This window comes from Strix aluco, chromosome 1, assembly GCF_031877795.1.
Source record: "Strix aluco isolate bStrAlu1 chromosome 1, bStrAlu1.hap1, whole genome shotgun sequence".
In the NCBI taxonomy this organism is placed as follows: domain Eukaryota; kingdom Metazoa; phylum Chordata; class Aves; order Strigiformes; family Strigidae; genus Strix; species Strix aluco.
In genome coordinates this window covers 146,052,881-146,077,673 of record NC_133931.1, presented here as the reverse complement: position 1 = coordinate 146,077,673, position 24,793 = coordinate 146,052,881, and the positions used below count along the sequence as shown (strand labels likewise).

The following is a 24,793-nucleotide window of genomic DNA, read 5'->3' as shown; positions in this document are numbered from 1 at the left end:
TATTTTTTTCTTGCAGAATTAATGTTAAGCTCTATACGTCCTGTCGAGTCAACACACAAAATAAATGAAACACTCATACAAACATTGTCCTTACCATTTCTGTGCTCAGAAAAGTTTGAGGTTTTTATTGTCTCTCTCGGCCAATAATAATGACCCAGCATTTCCACTGCTGAAGAAAATTGATTTGTTGTGCAAAAGCTGATGATACTAATTAATCTACCTGAGCTGTCTTCCCTAGTCTGTGCCCAGTCTATGTGGTGTTGTTGCGGGGGGTAGATGACCAAGCCTTAGGTGCCTGAACTTCTTGCAGTAAATCTCAAGAGCATGCACAGGGTGCATCAGAACATGGGTGCAGTATGCAGTGGATGTTATGCTTATAGTATTTTGGACCTTATTTGCATAAAAATATTGGAGGCTTTATGCCATACAGATTGAAAATGAGTGGAATGAATGAAGAATTGGACTGGAGTTGAATTAATTGTTCCAACACCAGCTTTCAAGTGAGGCTGGATTGAAATTACCCTGCTTCTGATTTAGAGTTGGAAGAGTTTTTAGAAACCAAAACTAAACAGAAACAGAGGATCGAAAGTTACCATCTGGTTCATGGAGAACAATCCTATGCTTTTGGCAACATCCACCACATATATTCTCCGTAGTAATATGACCAATGTAAAAATAGTTTGTCACCATATATTAATGTCTTGCGCTTGCATGGATACAACCTCTAGGCTGCAGGTACATGGCATCTGTAAAACAGTGACATAGACAGCAAGTATGATGTGGACCAGATTAAGGAAGGAACAAAACAGGTTTTATTGATGATATCACCAGTGTTCGGAAAGAATTGCACTGGTTTTTGTCACTGTGAACTACATGCAATACTAGCAAGACCCTTCATGCTATCCTTGCCTTGTGATTTTTTTCAGTGATGGTGCATACTCTTTTGTACCAGAAGGGAAAGAAGCTAATTAATTTCTTTACAAATACACGTGAAATACGCAGTAATTAAGTCTTGTAAGGGTGCTGCTTAAGGTTATAGCGATCATCTGTCAACCTCAGAAGAAAATTCCAATTGTAACCCCAGTGTGATGAGTGGTTTGTGTTATGCGCGTAGTGCGGGTGTCATAATAGTTTTCCTTCTCTTAATACACTGGTAATTTACTGAATAGTGGCATGAGGTACTGATTTGTTTTATGGCTGTCTAAGAACATGGTATAGTGTTAATGCTCCATATTTTTCAGACTAAAATGATTTGGATGCTGTCTGTGTTTTATTGAATTCTAGTGCTGTATTTAAATGTGTTTTACCTTATTGATTTATCACCTTTTCGTAACCATATCTGAATTGTCTCAAATACCCTCTTATCCCAAATCTGTGTTGTAGTCCCTCAGACACCTGACAGCTGCCTGTCCTGTGTGATCATCTGTACTTTTATTCTCTGATGGAAAGTGTAATTAGTTAACAATGATTTAGCTTTTGGGTTGACATACACTTCAAACTTACTACAATACTCTTCTCTTTTCATCTGCTGCTGTCGTCTTATCCGAGCATTATGAATATCTCTTATTTCTCTCCAGTTAACCGCTCAGCTCTCTCAGAGGTGGAATGCTGTGTCCATTGGCCGTATAAAAACTTGTTGTCTAGGAAGGGAAGAGTTATTTCTCTTCGTCAGCCTAGTGTGGGAATTTAGAGAGACAGAATGTAATTAATTATTGAGCTTGAATTTTGGCCAAGGCTCTATTAGACTAAGAGTTACAGTTTATGAATTTCTTTCATTCTTGTGATGATCAGAGAAGCAGGAGGGAGACAAGAGTGGGATTTTATGCTAACATAGAGAGTTTGGACTCTTGCTGTGACAACGTGTTTCAGTTGTCACCATTTTAAGCTGGACTGCTTTATGTGGCTGTGGCAAGAGGATGGGGGGTAAAAATAATAGTGCAGCTTCGAATAAAATTATTTGCAGGGGAAAAAATGGTTAATTATACATAAATCAAGCTCACAAAAAACAACCAGAGCATGAAAGAGCTACAGTGCATGCCCTCTGCCTTTCACAGACCATTTCCAATTCACTTGATGCTTTGTGCTGATTATCTGAGGCAATTCTTTTCACTTTGTGTGCATCAACACACATTTTGTCATAATTTGTTGATGGTAACGTTTGGGCCAGATCTAGCAAGTCTCTAGCAGGCTGTTTAGCAGTTAGATCAAATATAAATCAAGAAGTTGCAGTATAAGTTATATTTTATTTGATTCCCCTACTAGCTCTAGAGTTAATTTTTGTACGGAAGAAACAACAACGGTGACAAGTGTTAAGACTGAATGCATCCACAATCTGGGGGGGGGGAGAAGCTATGTATTCACTGAGGCCACTCTTCTGCCACGTTGTTGGGAGCACGTGCCACATCAGCCAGCGCTAATGGGAATAGTTTTATGCAATGGAGAAATGGGACTGGAGATTAGATCTATCTTTGACAAATACATCTGTCTACTTGTGAAGTTTCATTTATGTTCCACCAGAATTCTTCAAATGTTATCTAATAGTTTACATTATAATGATTCAAGATCCAAACTTTTCTGAATCTCTTGTTTTTATGTATTTGTCTTCTTAAATGTTTCTATTCTTAAATAATAAGAAAAATAATAATTCATAGAGGATTAGATCTGTGTTTCTTCTATCTCTAAGGAAACGATTGCATTATGAAAAGGTTGTAGCACTGTGCTGTGCAATGATTCTGCCGTCCTTGTAAAATGAGACGTACTTCGTCCTGTTAAAATTAGAACTACTTAAGAGACACTGCAATTATTATGAAATTGCAAATCATCTCTCTCCTGGGAGAAGGTGATTTTCTTCGCTGAAGGAAAGTTGGCACTAATAAGCACATAATCAATGAAAATAGTGTTGTCATAATGGGTATTGAAGTTTATATCTGTGAGAATAAATGATATTGCATGGGGTAGGAAGAAAAGGCATGGTCCAACTGCACTGCCAGCGCATTCCTTTTCATCTTCTGCCTTTTAGACTAATTCATTGTATAACCAGCTAGTAGTGGGAAGTGGAATTCGCTGCTGAAAGGAGAACAGGTGAATGACATAGAAAGTAAGCTGAAGATTTAAAAAAAAAGGGAAAAAATATTAATATCAGTAATTTAAATGAATACATTTCTATGTATATTTCTAAGTATAATCTCTGGGTACAGCCTTGAACCACCAGTCACAGAATGTTTTCTGCCTTACTTTGATCCATTTCAACTCTGGACCATGGTGTAGTTGCATGCGCAATGTCTACTCTGTATTGAGCAACCAACACAAGAAAGGTAAATGATTAACCAACGCTTGCTGTTCCTTTCTGACTGTTGATCAAAAATCACTGCAGAAATCAGTGAAAACGTTCAGAGTTTCTCCTGTGCTGAGGCAGAGTACCCGTCCCATTCGCCTGCCTGCAGAGGACAGCAGTTCAGGACCTCCCTGTATTTGCTGCTGCCTTCGGGCAGGGTGACCTTGGGTGCGCCGGCACGTCGCAGCCGTGGTGGAACAAACACGCTGGAGCTGGGTCTGAGCTGTGGCTGTTCCGAAGGCAGGACCACGGGGATTTTGCCCACACCAACTCTGTGCTGCTACTACGGCTGGGTAGTAGGTGGCTAAGGAGGTGTACACTGGGCTACACAGTAGCTATAGAGTAAACACACTGTTTGTCTTTCCAAAGGGTTTTGTTTAATGTTTTGTTCTCAGTCGTGATTGGTAGCTCCAGTGTCCTCTCCCCAGGACTGCTGAAATGAAGTTGTCTATAGCTGGATTTGTAAGGAAAACAGGGACGATTTTCAAAGGCATAAATTTCCTTAAAAAACTGAGTAAGAGCTATCTGCCTGATTGCTGTTTGAGGTACTTCAAACTGCCTTTCTCATTTTTTATATATAGATTTCTAATCATGGAAACGGGGGTAAGTTTATATACCCTTTAAAAAGAGGCATCTTGCCCTTTAAAAAGAGGGATCTTCTCCTGATAAATAGAGGTTTATTTCTGACTGCAGTTATAGGGACACTTAAGAGTCTAAACAACAGGATACCTGCACGGAGGTGCCTAAATATTTAAGAGCAGCATGTTATGGTCAGTATCTGAGAACGCTAGCTTCGTGTTGTCCATTTCTGAGTTATCATGTTATGATATCCTTTTAAGTGCATTTTATTCTTACTGAAACACTCTACACACACAACACACGGAGTGTGCAAAGTCAAGCACTGTACTCCACCCATGACCCTGTCTGGCTGTTTCTTTTCATCATAAACTCATTATCCAAGACGTTTCAGTCAGCTAATTAAATCCTCTTTTTAACCTCTTCTTCAGGCAATCCTACTCTCTCTGTTCTCTGCATAAGTGGTCTGTATGGGCCAGGTATACCTTCTTTCTCCTACTCTTTTCAGCACGTTTTCCCCCTGAGAGTGTGGGTCAGCCTGGTCCTGCTCTTGGCATTGCCTGACCTCCATCCCAGGCTGTGGCACAGGCAGCAGGAATGGCAGGGCAGGCATCTCGCCTTCCTCTCTTCATGTGATGATGGTGCTTATCAGTGGTACCCAGCATTAAACCCCATATCCAGCACCTCTCACAAGTTTGCAGAGAATTGGAGTGTCATCAGATTCGAACTGGTTTTAAGTGGCCTGGCAAAAGCCACTTCCCTGACTAAAATGTACTTTCTGCCTGTTTAAAACAAGAAGGATGTTTGAATTCTTAAAGGAGGAGCTACCAGATACTATTTTCTCATTATAAAACAATGTCTTTTTGTCCTGGCTTTTATCTTGGAAATCATTGAACAGTTTGGGCTGATGTAAGAAAAAAATAGCCCGAGGCACACATCCAACATGGAACGTTTCAGCCCAAACAATTAGTCTGGCAAAATTATAAGCAAGTGAAAATCGGATCTTACGGGAAGTATTGGATAAGCCTTAGTAACAGGCTGTGTCGCAGTTCCAACCTATGTGTACTGAATTTGCAAAAACACTTTCTTTTCAGCATGCATGCAACTTGCACACACTCTTATCCAGTGCATTCTGCTGAAATGCATATCACTTAATTAAATAGTCCACTTAACTTGCATAAGAATCACTCTATCTTAATATAACTGCAACTAATCGCAAGTGTTGTTAAACCTGTTAATTGCTTATCATCTATTTGCCTGGTTTGAGTTTTATAACAGCAAATGGAGGACCAAATGCTCAGTGTCCTATATAACTACTACTGCTAGACATATTAGAATAATTACGAAATTTTTGTCCATCCTCAAAAATGTACAGTAAATTTATAGTATAAAAAGTCAGTAATTGAAATGCTATTGTGACATAGAAAGCTGTCTTGCAATTAATGATTCAGGAAAACAATAACTTAGCAGAAAGCCTTCAGTCTTCATTCTTCTAATACATAATTTTGGTTATTTCCATATTGCGTTGTTCTCAGTGGGAGTCAGAGGAAGGCTTTGGCTGAATATTCTCTACCCCTAGCTAAGAGACTCTGTTGTGTTTTCATTACGTTTGCCTCACATAATCACTCACTGTTAGTTTCAAAAAGCCTTTGATATTTCTGTGTGTGTGTGTGTGTCCTAAACAATAAGTTGATCCAAAATTAAATGTGATTTATTGCCTTCTGACCTTACACACAGCTTTTCCTTGTGGAAAACAGCATATGAATCTGGGTGTTAACTGCAGCTTGAGCACAGATAACTTTCCTCCTGTGTACAGTGCCTGCATTCCTAGGCAAGGTCAGTGACCTGGTCAAGTGAGGCTTTTTTTTGGATGGCCTCTCTTGCCCACATTCCTTATAATAATTTTTTTTCCTATATTCAGGTACGCTCCCCGAACTCAGTCTTTGCGGAGCGGTCTCAGTGTTTACTGTGGCCGTGGGTTGGTGATGTGTTGCATCTTAGCCTTAGTACTCCCAGAACCAGGTTGAAAATGCCAGGGCGCTATGGCAGAAGCAGCAGTAAGCATGAACACTTTTACTTCCGCTTGTGTGTTCTGATGGGTTCATGTTGTGCCACCAGGACAAGTCTGGTGTTGGGAATGCTGGGGCAGGAAGGCTGAAACTTCCCAGGGAAACGTGGAGAAGGAAGGTGGTGTGCAGGGAACACTGCCTTAAAGCTTATAATTTTCAGAAGAGCTGTCTGCAGGAATGCTGTAGGTGTGGAGGAATGATGATCTCAGGAGATTGCTTTGGCTGCACCCTGGGATGTATACCCATTTATGGGAAGAGCCTTCTCACAATGTTATAGGTAGAGCTGTATAAATTTGAGTGGCCTAACTGAACCCAGAAATCATTGCCCAGCATTAAACAGTTTGATCTGGGACTTTGAGTCCAGGAACCTCTGCTACTTAGTTCCCTGGTAAACATAGTAGATACTTGCTGCTTAGGACACACAGGAGGGAAAGGATTAAAAGAAAAAAGTAAGCAAAGCATTTGGAAATTCTGTGCACAGCACATACAATTAAAGCCTGCTAGAAACCCTTTGTGAAAGGAAGGATGTGCAGTTAAAATGGTAATTTGTTGTTTGGGCAAGTTCTCTTGGAAGAAGGAAGGTGGTTGACTGAATCTTCAGGTCATGATGGTGAGAGTGATGACGGTTACCTTTCTGGTTCTGCTCACTGTCCTGGCTTGGCCAATTTTTCCTCCTTTGCTAGTCTTTTCAAGGTGGGCAGAGAGCCGAGGATGATTCTGCCTCAATACAATGGCACCATGCCTTGCAGTCAATTCTACGGTAAAGGAAAATGGTGGAAGAAAGAACAATAAGGAGGCGGTGGTGGGGCGGGGAGAAAAGAAGAGAGGGTACAGTGGTACTGTACTGTTTTGTGGGAATGAAGGATTATACATTAGGGGAGAAGCTGGCTCTCATGCATTGAGATCTGTGCCACACATGCTGATGTGCTGATCATGGCCAGTGACCTCATCCATATGCAGGTCTTGATATCACAGTGATTAAGGTTTGCCAGCCAAGGACTGACTCTCTTGGAAGAAAGTGAAGGCTGACTATTTTTGGCAGACAATCCCCACTCTTTGCAGAGTCACTTGGAGATTTGTGAAGACCATGAATCTTACAGTCTTTTCTGTTGCAGGGCTTTAAAGGTGGATGGCAGATGGAATAAGTTAATCTTCTGGTTATTTCATTCCTCAACTAAACCTGCTTTCCATTTGTGCCTGCTGAGCTCACTCATTTGCATTCCCATACTGTGCTCTCTATTTCTTTTATTTTTCCTGGACTATCTTATTATGGAGTCTCCAAAATCCAGTACCCTACTAAATCTGTTCAGACACAGGAGCGGTGATACCTGTTCCACGCGCACGCTGATCGGAATGTCAGCGCTCCCGTAGAAAGGGTCATGACAGTCTGGATCAGCGATTTAAGTCTAGGCTGAAGCCTCTGTCTCTGCAGGTGCTCTCAGCTGGATGCAGGGTTGTCAAGATGTCTTACCCAAACTAGGACTTCGTCTGTAACTCAGCCTTTCTGTGCAGGGAAGGGCGTGCTAAGAGGAACCATACGGACCGCTCTTTCCCAGCAGTGCTACCCAGCCCTGCCCAGGACGTGCCAAGGCCTCATAAACATCTTATGCCTGCTCTTAACATAGTTCTGGGATGGCAGTGATTGGTATTTTCATTTAGAATGACTGATTTTTAGGTTCCTTTAATAGTTTTGCATCTAGCAGTCCTTGCTACAGTATATTGTAAATATGTATGAAAATTTCCGTGGTCCCCACAGCTCTGCAGTAAAGGTAGAACTGTCAACCTCAAGAGATAGAGCATTTTCCAATAAATTCTTTGTCCCATCTGTTTTCAAATTAACTGATGATGGAAGAGGGGGAGGATGAAGGGAAAGAATAGCATAATAAAACTCCTCTGTTGCATCACTTACAATTCTCAAAGAATGTTTGTAAAAAATGGATGTTGCTTCTCTTCAAGCTGCTGGGGGGCACAAGTCTTTAGTCAATTAAATTCTCATTTTTTGATTTTTTTTTTTTCCCCCAGCAAGGCTTCTTAAATATCTTTGTGCTGTTACATGTGTCTGGTGTCATTTAACTAGCTAAAACAGTCAGAGAAGTTTTGTGTATTTTAGGTATATACTAGATAAGCAAGTAATAATGGGAAACATGAAAGTATTGTTCAAATTAGGAATTAAAAGTTGATGTAATCTGAATGTGAGCCACATGAGTCTAAATTGTCTGACTAGTTTAGATCATGCAATTGGGAAGATAACGGAAAGGAAACCTAAGTACATATTCAATACCTTTCAGATACTATATTCGGTTATTCTGGATAAAGCAGAATATTACCTAAAATTCCATATTTCTTTTTCTGATCATCTTTTCCAGTCTTAGGAGGGCAATCAAGATAAAGTAAGATCTGTGAGCTGCCATTTTCCCCGCTAGCTGTAAAAAAATTATTCTGGTAATTTGTTCTTGAGTAGGTGAATGTGTCTGTTCTTATTGTAGTCCCAGTTTTCATTTTGAATAGAGATATTAATCTGGCAAGCTGTACTTGATTTGTGTTTCAAAAAAAAAAAAAACCCCAACTGGTGGAATATCTACAGGCCAGATAGGAATAATTTTATCTAAAGATACTAACTCCTTTCATAACCTTCTCTTCAGTGTAGTTCATCCCACTACTTTTTTCTTCTGTTTCAACTCCACTGAGGGCTGGTATCCTGAGAAGACTCCATTCCTTGCACTTTGTGTCTGACCTCCCAACAGTAGTACTTGTTTACCTAGAGAGATAATTGTTTTCTGGAGAGCATCCAGCTGATAACTTACTTTTTCATTAGACCCCTTTTTCCTATTAGTTATCTCCTGTTAGTTGATCTGTGTCATTTGATAAAACTAATTAGGTAATAAAAGACTGCTTCTGAACTCCTCCCTTTAATTTTGGCATGGTGAAATGTACTTCTTGGCACCTTGCTCTTCCCTCATAAAGACAGCCTTCAGTTGACAAACAACATTAATCCAAAAGTAAACAAGCCAGTTCACGCATCCTCTCTTGATATATCCTTGTGCCAGAACAAAATAGTTCCTAACAAATTATTTGTACCAAAGATAGTGACATAACCCTGGCTCTGTTTTAGAGTTTTGCAAATGTTTGCAGAGTATCTCAAGAGGCCAGACTAAAAATACTCAATGAAACCATTCAGCATTCTACTAAAAGCATTTTGTTTCCTAGGACTTCCCTCCCTTCTGAAAATGCCCTCCCACAGCTGCATTGCATTTATTAAAAGGTGATGCAGGTATAAGGTAGGAATATCACGTTTTGTATTTTGTTTTAAAATTTAGCCTAATTTTCAGGTTTCCTTTTTAGATTACGTACGTGTTTTGTTACAAAGAAATCTCAATGGAGGGGAAGTTTATTATTAGCTTCAAGCTGAAGTATACCCATCCAGTGAGAAAGGGGCTGTTCAGATTATCCTTCATAAAAGTTTTCAGTTTGAAGGTTTGAGGTGTCATATGGAGCATTTCAAAGACAAATGGCAAAGAATTGCCATTTCTGTATGGCCAGTAGTCTCTGCTACATCCTAATGAGGCAGAAATTGCCTGAGGACACCGGTGGATCTTTTTCTTGATTGTTGCATGTATGCACCCTAGAAGAAGGAAGGTCTCAAAGCTTCCTTTGAGAAGAACATGGAATATGCTCTCCTCAGATGTGAGATCTGTAGAAATCACTGTAGTCATTTTCTGTTTGTGGTGCTCCAGAACCTGGAGGAGAAATACGTCCAGGATCCTCAAGAGTCCAAACACCCAGCCCACCAGAAATCAGAGGGAAACAATAGTTTCAGATGTTTTGGAAACAGCAATCAGTTCATGGAGGGCTGACCAAAGGTAGGCATCTAGCTTGGCTGATGCTACATGTGACCTACCCAGACGGGATCCAGAGCAGCCGGTGGAAGCCAGGCAGGGTACCTGAGGTCACATGTGGGCAACTGAACTGAACTCTTACCTAGTCTTGGTCTCTGTTGCAGCACAATTTCAGCCTAGAGAATATCTATCAAAGCCAGTGAAGTTAGACCAGCAGAAGGATCTCATCAGAATCTGGCCTGTGTTTTACACTCAGAAATGTCATCTCTCTTAAAAGAGTGGCTTCTACCTCTTAATTATTCAGTGTTAAATGCAACCAGCACTTTGGTCAGGTCAGAAGAAGTGTTTTGATATTAGTTGCATATTTACTGTGTGCTGGATTTACTTCCATGTGAGAAAGATGTACCGTGGGGATGTTCAGAATCTGTTGTGCTCACAGAGATTTGGAGTACTACATCTTCAGGGATGCAGGAGCCCCAAAATAGCAACGTATGAAATTTTAAAATCAGTGGTGTGATAAACTTGGATAGTACCAAGACATGTTTATGAGTGAATCATGTGATAAATAAATTATGGGACTGATAGTGAGATGCAATTATAGCAATAAGAAGTGACTTTTAAAATGAAAGAAAAATTGAAGTTTGTACTTTCGTTTGTCCTAATTAGATTCAGAAAAAGTTTTGACTTGCTTTCTGCCCCTGAATATTTTTTTGTGTCTTCTCTAGATGCGCTTACAGCCAAGTTTCGCTCAAGGGCGTTTAGCTGAGATGCCCGAAATGCTTGTTACCCTCTGGAGCTGCTGCTTTTTGTATCAGGAACACTCCTGGCTACTGCAGTTTATAACCTACCATGATGTCAGCTAAAACTTAGCTGTTTTGACTAATGTACTTTGTATCTCAGACAGATTTGATTCTGCATGTCTAGCATTAAACATAAAAGCTTTCCAAGCAAAAACCAGTTGCCACTACTAGTGAGTTGAAAGCACGGACTAGCCTGCCATTGTGTCAAATGTGGTAATTGCTTTTTACTCATAAGCAGCTCTGGAAATCCAGACAACCAAGACTGTTTGTCCTGTGTGCTTTCACTTAATGTACTGTTCATTTCACTTCAGGTAGTTTCTCAGCCCTCTTGGCTGAAATTCAGTGCCTATCAAAGTCTTCCATGAATTGTTCCAGTGCTGTGCTTAGTGCTGCATCAATTAATTGTATCCTGCACGGTGTGACTTATAGCTTAGTGTGGACAAATTCTCTGGGATTATAGATTTGCTAAGAGGTGGTGTTGAGAGTCTCTGTATTTATAGGCAGCTCTGTGGTGCCCAGCAGTTATGACACCCATTTTCCCCCAGGATCCCTTCCCTGTTTGGACTGCCTGCCCCAGCTGTAAGTGAGGATGTGGAGCAGTGCCAGAGGTCCTCTTTCCAGCAGGGTTATGGGCTCTTTCTGATCTGACCCCAAAACAAGGGCACAGATACGGAGCAGAGGAGGCTACAGCCTCGTTTTGAATGGAGCTGCTGTTGGTTTCTCTGCCTCAGCTCAGTGTTTAGCCATAGTTGCTGCAGTGCTGTCAAGATCTGATCCATGGGAAGAGAGACTGCTCGGCTTTTACAGCTGCAGTCCTGTCCTAGGCACCGCAGAAATAAACGAAGAGGTGCTGTTGAGCAGAAGCGCTGCTCAGGGTGTCCTGGAAGGAGACAGCATAGCACCTCTGGTGCTTTTTTAGCTGGACAGGTCAAGAGAGCTCCCCTACCCACTGCCTGTTTGTGCTGCTGACAGAGGCTGCCTGGACAACTGATGAGATAAGCAAATCTCTCCATCCCCGCCCTTGCACGCGAAGGCAATGCACTTTAATATAAAATGTCCTTTTCGTGGCATATTAGAAATGCTAAACTGTTAACACGTTGTGGATTAAACCACTAGCATCCACATTTTTACTCACATAGGATCCACAAACATTATCTATATATGGGATTAAGAGTGCACAGCTGTAGGTGTTACCAGTGAACAAGGAGAGCTGTGTCCTTACTAGCCAGCAGCTGGGCAGCTTCTTGAATTCACGAGAAATCCTTCCACAGTGTGTAAGCAGTTGCAGTGACTTTTGCAGGATTTAGTCTATGGTAGGGATTGCTGTTGTGACACTAGGTTCTTTTCAGGTTCGACCAAATTGTTCTTAGGTGAGGCAGTTACTGTAATTTTATTCTGAATGAACACTTCAGAGAAATGCCTAAACCCATTAGAAGATTTTAAGGGGAAAAACCCACCCTATTTCACTGCTGCACTAGTATGAGCTTTGCTGACAATTCAGCAGTGGATGACATTTTACAGTGCTTTTGTCTGGTGCTAAAAAAAAGCTTTCTGATGTATGCCAAAGTTACATGGAATACATGTAAGAGCTAAAATTGAGTGTACCTCTTGCAAAGGAAAATTATAACTGGAAGGAAAATATATACTAAATCGTGGTGTGAATGAGATGTGACAGTGATTTTCTTCTATGCAAAATTTAAGATAGAAGGTCAAAAGTGCTAAAAACTAAGTAATAGCTAGCACTAGTAAACAGTATTTGTCTTCAAAGGGCCATAGGGATTTTCATGAATTTCAAAAGATCCATAAGAGAAGGGGATTGTTTGGCTTGATTTACAGATACTGCAGCTGAAGCAAAGAAGTTCAGTAACTGTCCATAGCAGAGCCAAAATGAAATCTGACTCAGGTATTCCTGGTCTCTCGCCTTGTTCTGCTGTTGCTTGACTGTCAAGGCAGACTGACACCAAAATGTCAGGAAGGTCTACAAGTTCTTCTTGATTTTTTTTTTTTAAAACTCGTTTAGCAACTTTGGGTCACTGTAACAGACATCGTTTATACCACAGATTCATAAAAGTGGTTTGAGCATGTCTACTTCCAAATATATTTTATTTTTAGAAACTGCAGAATTTTCCTGTTCTTACCATTTCCTGTGGTTTTACTCTGGAGCATGATGGATGAAGAGGGCTATTTGTGTGATTAAGGTATGAGAATAGAAATTGTATGTCCTGGATTTACAGATGCAAGTCAGATGTGATGGTCAGTCCCTTAAGCATACTAACAACAAGCTAACTTCCTCATCTGTAAAAGAATATTTGTCATATTAGAAGCCCCTAGGAGAAGTGAGGCTGCACTGAGATTTGAAAAGCCCCATGGGATCCATGTAGGAAAGTGTCTGTAAAAGTGATGTTAAATCAGTGAGAGTGTAGAAACAGTACTTTCACCTGGTAGTAAGCAGTAAGAGAATTAAGCTGAACAGGAACAAGACTCACTGGAATGAGTGTTGACACACGGAGTTAATAGAGAACAATTAAGTCTGTGTGTAGACAAGATCTACATAGTCCATTTGAACTGCATGGTATTATGTGAGTAAAGGGTGCAGGATTAGACCCGTTGTTTACAGGTTTACCTACTGCTTTAAACTATTTGGATGAATGGTGTTACACAAATGTTAGTCATAATTATTATTTAATTATGACCACATGTTTACTTTGAACATAGTCCTATGCTTAATATGTAGGAAAGCCGCGATAATATTGCAGCTTCAGTGTGTGAGCTACTGTTTGCCAAGCAGTGTTTCGCTAATGGCTTCTCATTTTGTGTGATGAAAATGCCTCCCTGGACTGTGCAGTTGCACTGGTTGTGGTATGTAATAGGCAAATAGCTTTCATAAAAATACCTTCCGCTAGGACATTTTGAAACAGATGCATCTGAGATAGAATGCTAACTTATTAAAATTAATGCTATTAAATGTGCTGCTTGTGTATCATTTCAAAATATCTGAGGTGCCAGTATTTCATTCTGGTTACATTGAGAGTGCAGAAAGCAAATTTCATAGTATGATTCATAAGTTCAGGAGTGCTACAGAATTTCTATAATTCATGTGTTGCTACTTTCATTTGCATTTAAATGTTTAAACTGTTATAAAATTTCAGATTCTTTAAACTTTAATCTAGTTTTTTCACTCCTAAGCAGAATGAAGTTATTCCTTCTTTAATCCTGTGTTTTGAGGTTTTCCTTTGCTCAGATCTTCCATTTCAGACACTGCAGAAAGCTTAAGATAAGTTTATGAGTGGCTACAGATATAAGCAAGGAAAAGAGCTTAGTGGGGTTTTTTTATCTTTTCATTTTTGTTCTTTTTTTTTTGGAAACCTGATAAGAAATATAGTTCTGAGGGGTGTATAGTATATCCTAGGTTGGAAGAGATGGGATGCTGTTCTATCCTTTTTAGTAAGTTAATGCTTTTTTAAGTGACTAAAGGTAATGGAGAATGTTAGCCTTTTCTTTAGAATGCTCTTAGTGCATTGAATGGAGATATCTCAGTCTCTCTACATGTGGCATTTTACAATGATTATCAGTGCTACTGAGAGGGGAAAAAGACCTCTCTTGAACACAGGCTGTGCACATGGACTTCCATGAGGGATCAACCTCGTTAACTCAAGAGATACTAGTCTTTCCTTTAACCCGATTCCTGTCTCAGTTCCTGAATCGCATAAAATGACTGCAGCTCATTGTTTAAGGCACTTGTTTTTCCCTGTGGGCCTCCCCTGACGCTTGCCCATCGGTAGATAAGCTTGTGAACCCTATTCACCAGCATGTAGAAGAAAATTCATGAGTCTCTTGGCCGTGTCGGGCTTAAGGTGACATGACAGTTACCATGTGCATCAAAAAGCATGTGTTTCTTCTGTGTTTCTGTACTTCAGTTGTCCTGAACACCTGTCTGCTTTGAGGGAAAATTACTTTTCCGGTACATTTTTTTTAAAAATTAAAATAGTCATTTAGAATAAGTGTATGTTTTCTAAGGGGAAAAGGGGACACATGCTGATTCCTGTAGGAGAGAAGAAACTTTTTAAAAAGTCCTAGGTGTTCAAAGTTTACTTAAACTTTCTCTCACGCAAAAAGACATTCTGTTCTAGATGACTGTTTCTACATGAAAACAAAGTATTTCAGTAGAAGTAATTATGTTTTATTTGAAAAGATTTCTGAAAGAAAGCTTGGTTTTAAGAAATCATTTCACCCCTTCAATTTATTATTTTGGTATAGAAATGAAGGTAAAAATAATTTGTGAATGCAGTTTCCTTGCAAGGGCTTGAGTTTCTGCCCAAGGCTCAAGCATTCCTTTGCCTTCCTCTGTGTTTTTCCAGCCCTGCCATACGATTGAATGTTTGAATATTGTAGTGTCAACAGCTCCTTGTATTTTCACTTGATACAGCTGAGCAAAAGTTTTGACATTCAGCTGAAATGTTTGAGGAGCCATTACCAGCATAATTCTGCTTCTTAAGTAAATCTCATCTTGGTGCTTGAAATCTAAATGGATTAATATTTTTAATGTCTTGTTTACAATGCTGCCTATGAAAGCCTGTATTTGTCTACTTGCCAGCCTTCCTTCTTGGCCTGGAACCATTCTGGCCTGAATCTCCACGCTGGGCTCCCATCCATTTTCCTTGAGTCTCTCTGGTTCCCTCCCTTTTCCTCAGGGGCTCTCTGGAAGATTGTCAGAAGGGCTTTAATTTCTTGAGCAAGTCAGCTTTTTTTGACTCCTAAATATTTCTGCCCCAGCCCTGAATTTCAGAGTTTGCCAGCCAACCACAGATGGCTTGCCCTGGTGGTGTTACAAAAAAACACATATTTTCTCAGGTTTTGATGAAAACAAACCTAAAAACAAACCAGTGTTAGCTTTGCGAGTGGGCAGAAAAAGATGGTTAAGAAAAAAGAAGCTTGCACTGTGTGTGTCTGTGTGTCTTGACAAGGTGCTCAGCAATCTTGATGGAGTAAAGGTGAGCTATTAGATAACTCCTAATGTAGATTATATACATTGTGGCATACTACAGTATTTTACCAGCAGAGCCATACTAGCTGGGATTGCCAAAAAGAAAAAAATTCCACAAAAAAACCCAAACCAAAATTATGCAGTCTGGTGGCACTGGCTTAGATATGATTGCTGAGGGTCTTCAGGGATAGACAGGCTTTTAGAGGAGAGTCAGGAGACTTGCTGAGTGTGACATAAACCCAAGTGCTAAAGCAGCAAGTTATTAGAAAGTAGAAACCAGGGGTGTATGATATCAGACTACATTACGGTAAAATTATGCAGCTGTAGGTATGGTGAACCCTCACTTCTGAGCAGGCCAGCAAATCCTCACTAGTGGTTATTTTGATATGTGATACCCTGATGCTAATCTAAGGAGTTGAATGCAAAACCAAAGAAACCCCAGCAACAATAACAACCCTTAGCCGAGTGAGGAGCACTTGGCAGTGCTCGCTGCCTTCTTAGAAACAGAGTGAGCATGAGCTAACTCAGTAACAGGGTGCAGGGTTTGCATAGAGGAATAGACGTATCTTTACACGGTCCCCTGAATCGGGTACATGTGGAAGGAAGAGGTGGTGTCTCTGCATCACAAGACTGAGACCAGTAATCAAAGAACCCCCCCAAAGCAGCAAAAATTTCTGCTTGGTCTGTCTTTGAACAAGATGGGGGTTTGCTGCCCTGTCTAGTGTCAGAGGGGAGTACAGCAGGGTGACAGCCTTGGAGCAAAGCCTGGCCAGAGATGCATTTTGCCTGCCTGCCCCTGCCCCCTCGGAGGTGGAGGAGCAGCCTTGTTGCCCCCTGCCATCAGCATGACACTGGCCTGCCTCCTGCCCATCCCCTCCCTCGGGAGCTGAGCTCCAGCCTCCTGGGGAGCATCCCCCCAGCAATGGAGATGAAGATGAAGATGCAGATGAGAGGACACAGCTGAACCCCTGTGTTCCTGCCCATGAGGGACTTCTGGCAGGGGACAGCTGTACCCCAGGAGTGAGTGAATGCATGTTTGTGCGTGTAAGATGCTGATTTCCACAGATACTTTAATTTCTGGGTTTTAACATGCCATTTAGTTTTGAAAACATGGTATTACTCAAAATGAGATGGATTGACAAGACAAAATAATCTTGACAATCTCTTATTACAGATACACAAAATACATGAGCATCCTTAATGTTTTATAGACTAGCATGTCTGGCACTAAAAAAATATAAAATAAGTATAAATAGCAGGGATAAGGAAAAAGGAAATTTGGATTTAATATATGAACCAGACAAGTGTTTGGCTACCCTTTATCAGTTATTGACCATTCTCCCTGCTGTTCAGAAATTATTTGGAGTCAGGGATTCTCAGGATATATTTTTTTTTAAGAGTCTCCTTGCCTTTCTCAGACATCAGGATTACAAGATGAATGTGCAAACATGAGTGTGTGAGTCAGGAAACATGGCAGCGGAGGTGGCTGCGTGAGCGAGGCTGTAGGTAAACAGAAATAAAGTTAATTGGCAGTTTTCTTGTATAGCACGGGCAGCTGAAGTCCTTCTCACTGGAAGAAATTTTCTTTTCCCATTATCCTTCAGCATTCTCTTGGAGGGATTGTCTCAAGGGAAGTGAGTGAGTCAGAAAATATGCCAAGTTCATGTCACGGCTGTTTCGGCATTTCTTTCTCTTGCTGGCCTCCAGGAGCTTTATTGGCAAGTGTTTTTAAAGGAAATGTTGGCACAGGAAGGCCTTATTGTTTATGTCATGAAAGTCTCTTGGCGTCTTCTGCCTTGTTATTTTCTCCCTTAAATGGGGAAATTAGGAGTGGGGGGAACTGAGAAAGGAAAAGAGGAGAGAAGCAGAGTATTAACTTCCAGACTGTTGAGGGTTGCTACCCAAACTGTTCTCCCTACGTCAGGATGTATCTTGGTGAGTCCTCTCTTTTCTTTTTCTCCGTTGCTGCTTTGCAGGCTCTGCTGCAGCCAGTGGAACAGTTTCTAAATGTATGTTTCCTCTTCATGCTTTTCAAGATGTGGCATTTAGAGCTCTTTTTGGAAAAGAGAAGCCAGCAGTTTTCTGGTGGGCTTTCCTCTGCCAGAACAAGGCAGGGAGAGGCAAACGTGGAGCCCAGCCAGGGTCAGATCACTGCCACCTTCTCACACGCGGAGCAGGGCTCTGTGATGGGCTGTCGGGGACATTTCATTAAATTCTTTTCAGTTCTGAGTAAGGTTTGCATACAAATACAACGTGATTTACAGGAAAAATAAATAAATTTGGAAAGTTCTGTGGAGCAGATGTGGTGGGTATGGACAGGAACAATAGCGAGACGCTGCATGATCAGAAATGCTGCTCATTGAAAACCAAAGCAGAAAGCAAAAGCATTCATTTAAATGTATATGCATTCTTTAAAAAAAAAAAAAAAACCAAAAACAAAAAAACCCAAAAAAACACAACAACCCACCCCCCAAACTTATTCATATACACTTAGGCAATTCTGGCATAACAAAACCACACATAAAAAGTATTATGTCCAGTGCAGCAATAAAAGTTGCTGTAAACTACTACCCTCAAATTAGGTGAGAGTTGTGAAGTCTCTGAGGATGCTATTTAAAAAATCAAACGTTAACATTTCAAAGAATGTTTCAGTATTTAATATTTTGTGATTTGGAAAGTAAAAAGTTAACTCTCTGCTTGTGATTGCAGAAAGTCTGTTTCTAAAACAGGTTCATTTTTATCTATGATATTTGTCTCTGATATTTATGTGTGCAGCTCAAACATACAGGATGACAAATTCTTTCAGGTTAACGTAGCAAAGATAGGCATTGATGTACAAAAAGAGCAAAAACTCTATTTCTTCCGGATTTGTTAACAGCAGAAAAAAAAAAGTCAAATGCCTATTTTTGTGAGCTGAACATAAAGTGACATCTAAACCACTTTTATTTGTACCCAGTTAAACTAAGGATTGTCTGTGGGATTAAATATCTATTTCAAGGCTGTGATGCAGTTTTTGTGATGTCTCTTCAAACACTGACTATTTGTTGGTACATGATGCATCTTTTTATTGTGGTGTCTTACTTGCATTTTGGTGATGCTTTTTTGGAATGCTCTTTTTCAAAGGAAAGAGAGATGATTAATCTTGGCTCTTAAAACCTACATTGTTTCACTTTTCAACTCTTTCATGTGTTTTTGTTTTCTAACCTACCTATTTGTGGGTCTATGCAAAATTCTGCAGTGTGTAGTAGTTTAATTTGTGGAAGCTTTTTCCTCCCCCCTGCTTCCAATTTTGCACTTTGATTTGCTCAGACCTTGCCTTCACTTTCTTGAAAAATGTATATACAATTGAAGAAGGTTAAAGTTCTAGTGGAATATGCATTTCTAGACCTGAATATTCTTAGAGGTTGTTATTTTTTCAGATTTGGGATCTTGTTCAGACTGTTACCAGAAAAGTAACTGGCTGCCAGCATTAGAATCCAGGGAACTGGAACCTGGATTTTGCTTGGAAAACATCTTTAGGAAAGGTGGCTGTGACTCTTATATTCCTGCTTTCAAGTATTTTTGCCAGGATTGATCCATAAGAATTATTTTTTTAAATTATAAAGCCAGGAAAAAATACCCCTTCCAATAAGCAGTAGCTGATTTCTTTATAATTTATTTGGATGAACATGAATCTGTAACAATGGATTTTTAAAAGGACATCCTAGTTGCATATAGTATGATACAAGCGAACTATTTTTAGTATGTTGCAAGTGTTATCTAGAATAAGACATAAGATTTTTCTGTTTTTTTCTGTGTCCATATATATGTATCTATGAATATATTCCAATAGTTATAAGTGTCTCAAAAGATAAGTACTGTAATACGGGAATATCACAATGGATTTTTTTCCTGTGTTAGGAATCCTGCATTTCTCTGTTCTAGCAGATAGAACCCTTTGTGCTGTGTTTCTTGCATCTCATGTCATAACATGAGAAAAACCAAACCATAAAACAGGGTGTGAATAACTGTACTTGGGCCTTTGTCTGCTATCCGCTTTACCAGCCAGCCAAAATTCTTTAGCCATGACAGTAAAAGCGGAATATTAAATCATCAGCCTATACCTACCGCTCCGGTGTCAGATATACTGTGACAAAACTGCTTTATTGCTATGCGAGAGCATGAAGTAAAATACATTGGAGCTTTGTTAATGGAATGTCAGGATGAAATTTTAAACAGAAAGCTACAATTTTCTGAATGAAAAGTTCAATTCAAAACCTATTGGGTTAGGTAAGCCTGTGCTAGACCCAGGGGACAGTTTCCTGATGACCCTGTTTTCATTCCTGACAGACTACTCCATAGTGAGGTGCCTGGTGTTGCCTAAGCCAGTGGGTGGGACATGCCCCCTGACTGTCGGGAGCTGGTGGCCCTGCACCCCTCGGCTGTGCCTGGACAGCCCAGAGTTCCCAGCTGCACCTATATTTCAGCTTCTCTGAGAGGCTGCAGGTCCAGGGGGTGCATGAACCCTGTTCCCCAAACTGGGTTTTCTTGAAACTTTGACTAACAAGACACCAGCAACAAATATGTCAGCAGCAGGAAGGATTTTTGTCAGATGTGGGGAGAAACTATGCAAAAAAACCCTAAACAGTGCACTACACCCCATTCCCTCCTAGCTGCATTGAGGATGACCCCAGGGGTGCTGCCATGGTGTCCTCCTCCTCTGGGTGCCTGGCTGCGGCAATGGGTGCTCCACTCCTCCTGGCTTCCCACTCGAGGGAGGCACCACCAGCTTCTCTTCCCCCACATCCAGCTCTCGTCTTGCCATGGTGCTTGCCAGAACCTGCAGGATTTTCAGACTTTGGTGTCCCTGTTGGGCTGGGTGAAAGCCATCTGACAGGCAAAAGGTACGGGGCAGAGGGAGGGAGGGAGATGGTGGAGTGGATTGGCCACTCCAGTAAACCTTATTTAAATAAACCTTAGGGAATTGCATTAGAAATGTCCTTCTCCTCTGTCCCCTGAAGTTTTGAAGTCACCTCTGAGCTTGGAAGCCCTCAATTTGCGCCACTCCATTGGTATTAGGTTTGTTGGTTTCCTTTGCAATGAATTCTAAAAAGTTACCTTCTCCATTTTGAGAGCTTTCTCCTCTCTCCCACGCCTCCATTCATTTTTATTGCATTGGAGAAGGAAGGAAAGAAAAAACTGATACGGGAAATAATGATCTTGTAAAAAAAATTTTTTCCGTAATGCATAGCTTCATTTGCTGACAGCCAAACTCTGTCACATGTGTGTAAAGAGCTGATCAGGATGATGAGTGCTATCACACCACAGCTACAGTTTAGCGCTGCAGCGTAGAATGAATGGGAAAAGGGAGTCAGTTATAATTTAGGATTGTGTTGTTCATCATGCAAGCTAAACAGCATGGCTTAACAGGGAGAGGTCAAAATTCATAACTCCTGCCTGGTTCTCCAAGGGAGGCAATGATTTGGAGAAATAATGTGATCCAGTTATAAACTACTTGGATTTCCGAAAGTTTTCAACAGGGTTCTTTCCTGAAGGCTTATAAAGAATTAAAGCTGCCGTGCGATGAAAGGGAGACTCTTCATTCATGGAATTCATGGAATTAATATCAGGTTAAAAGTTAGGAAGCAACAGGGAGTGAATGGTCGAGGTTTTACAATGAAGGGAAGTCACCAATGGAGTCCCGTAGGCATCAGTCCAAGTGCCTGGGTGGTTCAACATATGGAAAAGGGGGTTAATATTGAAGTAATAAAGCTTGCTGACAGTGCTAGAGTCAACTGAAAAGAGTTGTAGAAGGATCTGACAGTACTGAGTGTGACTGTGGAATAAGATGGCAGAAGAAATTCAGTGACAGTAAATAATATTTGTCGAAGGAAAAGAATTGCAGTCAGAGTGGACTTGCAACCACATAGGAAGAAAGTGCTAGTTTTAATAGATGCTTTCATGAAGATAACAGCTGAATGCCCATCAGATGTCAAAAACAAACATTTGGAATTTTTAGGAAGAGGACAGAGAAAAATGCCATATTCTTCATGTTTCAATCTACACAGAACTGCATCCAAGTGATGTGATCTTTGTTTTGACCTGTGAGAATTTCATGTCTGTAGTTTTAGAGCACGTACAACACCACAGTATTTTCCATCCTTAGATGCATCTTTTTCTGACATCATCTAGAACCCCTGTAATACTGAAGAACAAATGAAGATAGACTCTGAATTTTATTCCTTTCTATTTTTCCAGTATTCATGCCTCTCAATACGGTAACACTTTGATGGAAGGATCTAGCAGTTAATCTTACTGGTAATTAAAGAAAAAATATGAAGAGCGTATCTGAAAAATAAAACAAGCCCAATCTGTATGAAATCTCATGCTGGGAAGAATGACAAATGTGAGTAGCTTTATGCTGAACAGAAGCCCTCGTTAATAAATAAGGATGGTTCAGCTGGGGAAAGTTATGTAGCGTGCCTGTCTTCCATTATGTTTTATTCCAGGATGTGTTAGTCTCAGAGGACTTTTTTAATGGGTGGATTCAGATGTATGTGCATACAACTGTTATACCTATCAAATTCTCTGTTTATTGCTGAGCAATTTTACCCAGCAAAACTTGTTCCTGTAGGTATTAAGCACCAGCATCATGTCCATAAATATGTAAAATTAAACAGTTTGCCATAGGTACTTTGCAGGTACAATAACTATTACATATTTTATGTGTATTTCAGTTGTTCTCTTAGTTACAAACTTGCACATTAAGTGCAGTGTGCATACCACACTTAATGATTTCCACTTTTCCATCCCCATCCATCTGAAGGTTTCAGATATTTAATAGAAGAAACATATTCTGATCTTGCGTTCATTAAGTCATTGGTCTTTGGATCATTTTGCTTATGGTTTTATATGATGTTACAAGTTCCCAATTTCTAACAAAAAAAAATCACAAAATTCTTTGTCACCTACAAAAGGCTCAAGATCATACTGACCAGACTGCTCTCCAGAATTATGTAGTTGCTTTGAAATAGTTTAAAAGATTATTATTGCTTCCCTGATGCAAAAAAGATAGGTTATGCTAATGTTGTTCTAATGTTCATTTAATATATATATAGAAGTAATAAGTAATTTTACAATTTACATATATACTCCAATTTAAATAGAAAAAGATTGACGTTGAAGAAAAGCAGAATAAACTTTGATTGATAATCAGTGTGTTTTTTTCATGGAAAAAGTAATGCAGAGATTGCCACTGTATAAATAGAGTGTGCATAATGAAAGAAAATGTTATTTCTGCATTACTTAATTTCTCATTTTTCTCCCTGACATTTTGAATCACGCGTTAGTCTGTAGAACACTTTCAAAATATCAGAGGTAAAACAAAAAGCTAAACTTTGTCTTCAGGATGTAGTTTCATTAACTTGATTGGGCATTACTCAGAGCAGATCCATTTTTAGCATATTAAATTTGCATACTGACCTTTTCTGCACTGTGAACGAAAATTGGTGTTGATTAATCCCGTAAAATAACATTTAAGACTTCATTTAAATATATTCTTAGGTGAACAATAATGACATCTAATGCATTACAATAATAAAAATGTTCATTACAATAATAAAAATAAATCTAGATAGCTCCCAGATAGCTGAAAAAGATGGTCTCACAAAGCTAACTCTTATTTTCAGAAATGCTGACTGACATTTTCCTTCTGTCTTTGGTAGCTGTCACTAAAGTGCAGAACTGTTGAAAGTTTAATCATCTTGTGAAGGATAGATCCAGACATCAGGTCTGAAATGGGGGAATGCATACATTTGTGTGTGTGCACATACTGACAACATTAATTTGGAAAAATGTCAGCTAAAAACTTGAGACGGAGTAGCTACTCCAGGTGAGCTGCATAACTGGACACTTCTATTCCTCTTCCGATGTGATCTCTACATAGTTTAATTTAAACTGAAAGCAGATTTACTGCAGAGGAAACAACCTGGAATAGTTAATGTATGGATTGCCCTAAGTAATGACTGAAAAATATGTACGTAACTACGTTGTCCTGCTGAGGTTCCAGGTGGGTTTTTTATTGTAGGAGAGATAATGAGCAACAGGAGAGAGTCTAGATGAGAGTAACAAGAAATATCAAAGTCTTAGGAGGCTTGAGTTTGATGTAAGGGTTTAGCGAAGCATAGATGCTTGGTTTTGCAAAAAGATGATTGGGAAGACCATGATAATGGTTCTCATGAAATGCAAAACAGTTAGCTGTGAAGAAAAGGGAAAGCCAGCATTGCTTGTGGATATAGCAGGACACTGGGAGTTGAATTTACAGTAAGAGAACTCTGTACTGGGAAAAAGGCTCTAATTAAAGGAGTAGATGAGCAATAGAAGCGGTTGCTTAGGGTAGGTGTGGCGTTTGAAGCTAGCATAAATAGGCCTGGCTTTACAAGAGACATAGTAGCAAATCTCCCTTAGTCCCACATGGTGAGGTGCTCGCTTTGGCTCATGCAAGACGTGCTATAATAGTCCTGATAGGTAACGTCTAGTATACCAGAGTTCATATAAAACTCTGTAAGATGAAACCTTTTCTGTCCTTCCGTACTTCACCCTGCACTTACTGCAAATCTTGCTCATGAGTTACAGCAGTACCCACCCTGCTAGTGTGTCCATATGGACAGAGAAAGTAAATCCACTGCTGGACTGGAGCTGTTGCCTGCGTTGAAAGAATGAACTTCAGACTTGCCAAAATGCTAAAAGCCCATGGAAAGCTGCAATTAAGTCTTAACTCAAGGCTTGAGGATGTTTCATTGCTGTGCACAAATTGGGAAAATACATGCAGATTGTACTATTTCAGAGAGGTTATTCGGTGTTTAACTTTCTGCTATGTTTCTTGGAAAGAGGAAGCAAGCTTTCCGTCCTTCACACTCCAGCGTTCGTTCTGAATGCTGTTTGCTGTACAGCCTACCATGGCACCTTATTTAATTAGCACTTGCTGCTTTTATTGTTCTGAAGAGAATTGTGATAGTGGCAGACTTCATGTCTTTATTACCAGCGAGATGGGAAAGGCTCCTGTGACTTTTATAACTGATCAGCTGAGACAGTCTGGTTGCCTGTGGTTCCTAATGAGCAGCGCATGACACAGTGCAGAGTATTGGCAAGATTAACGAACCCAGATTTCCTTACCAGCAGACTGACTTGTAATAGCAATACAGAGAAGGAGTGAG

General features: G+C 40.1%; 1 protein-coding gene across 8 annotated transcripts in view; it reads left to right on the top strand.

Annotated features, from left to right (window-relative positions):
- Positions 1–24,793, top strand: part of THRB (thyroid hormone receptor beta) — a 175,569-nt gene that overhangs the window by 76,999 nt on the left and 73,777 nt on the right. Inside the window, exon 2 of one of the 8 annotated variants that reach the window (XM_074838932.1) lies at positions 21,837–21,984. The exons of 5 other annotated variants lie outside the window; for them this stretch is intronic. The gene's annotated coding sequence lies outside the window, so the exon portion shown is untranslated. Of the gene's footprint in view, positions 1–9,220; positions 9,258–17,404; positions 17,535–21,836; positions 21,985–24,793 lie in introns of those variants that run through there. 2 more of the 8 variants (XM_074838919.1, XM_074838954.1) reach the window with 2 other exon arrangements.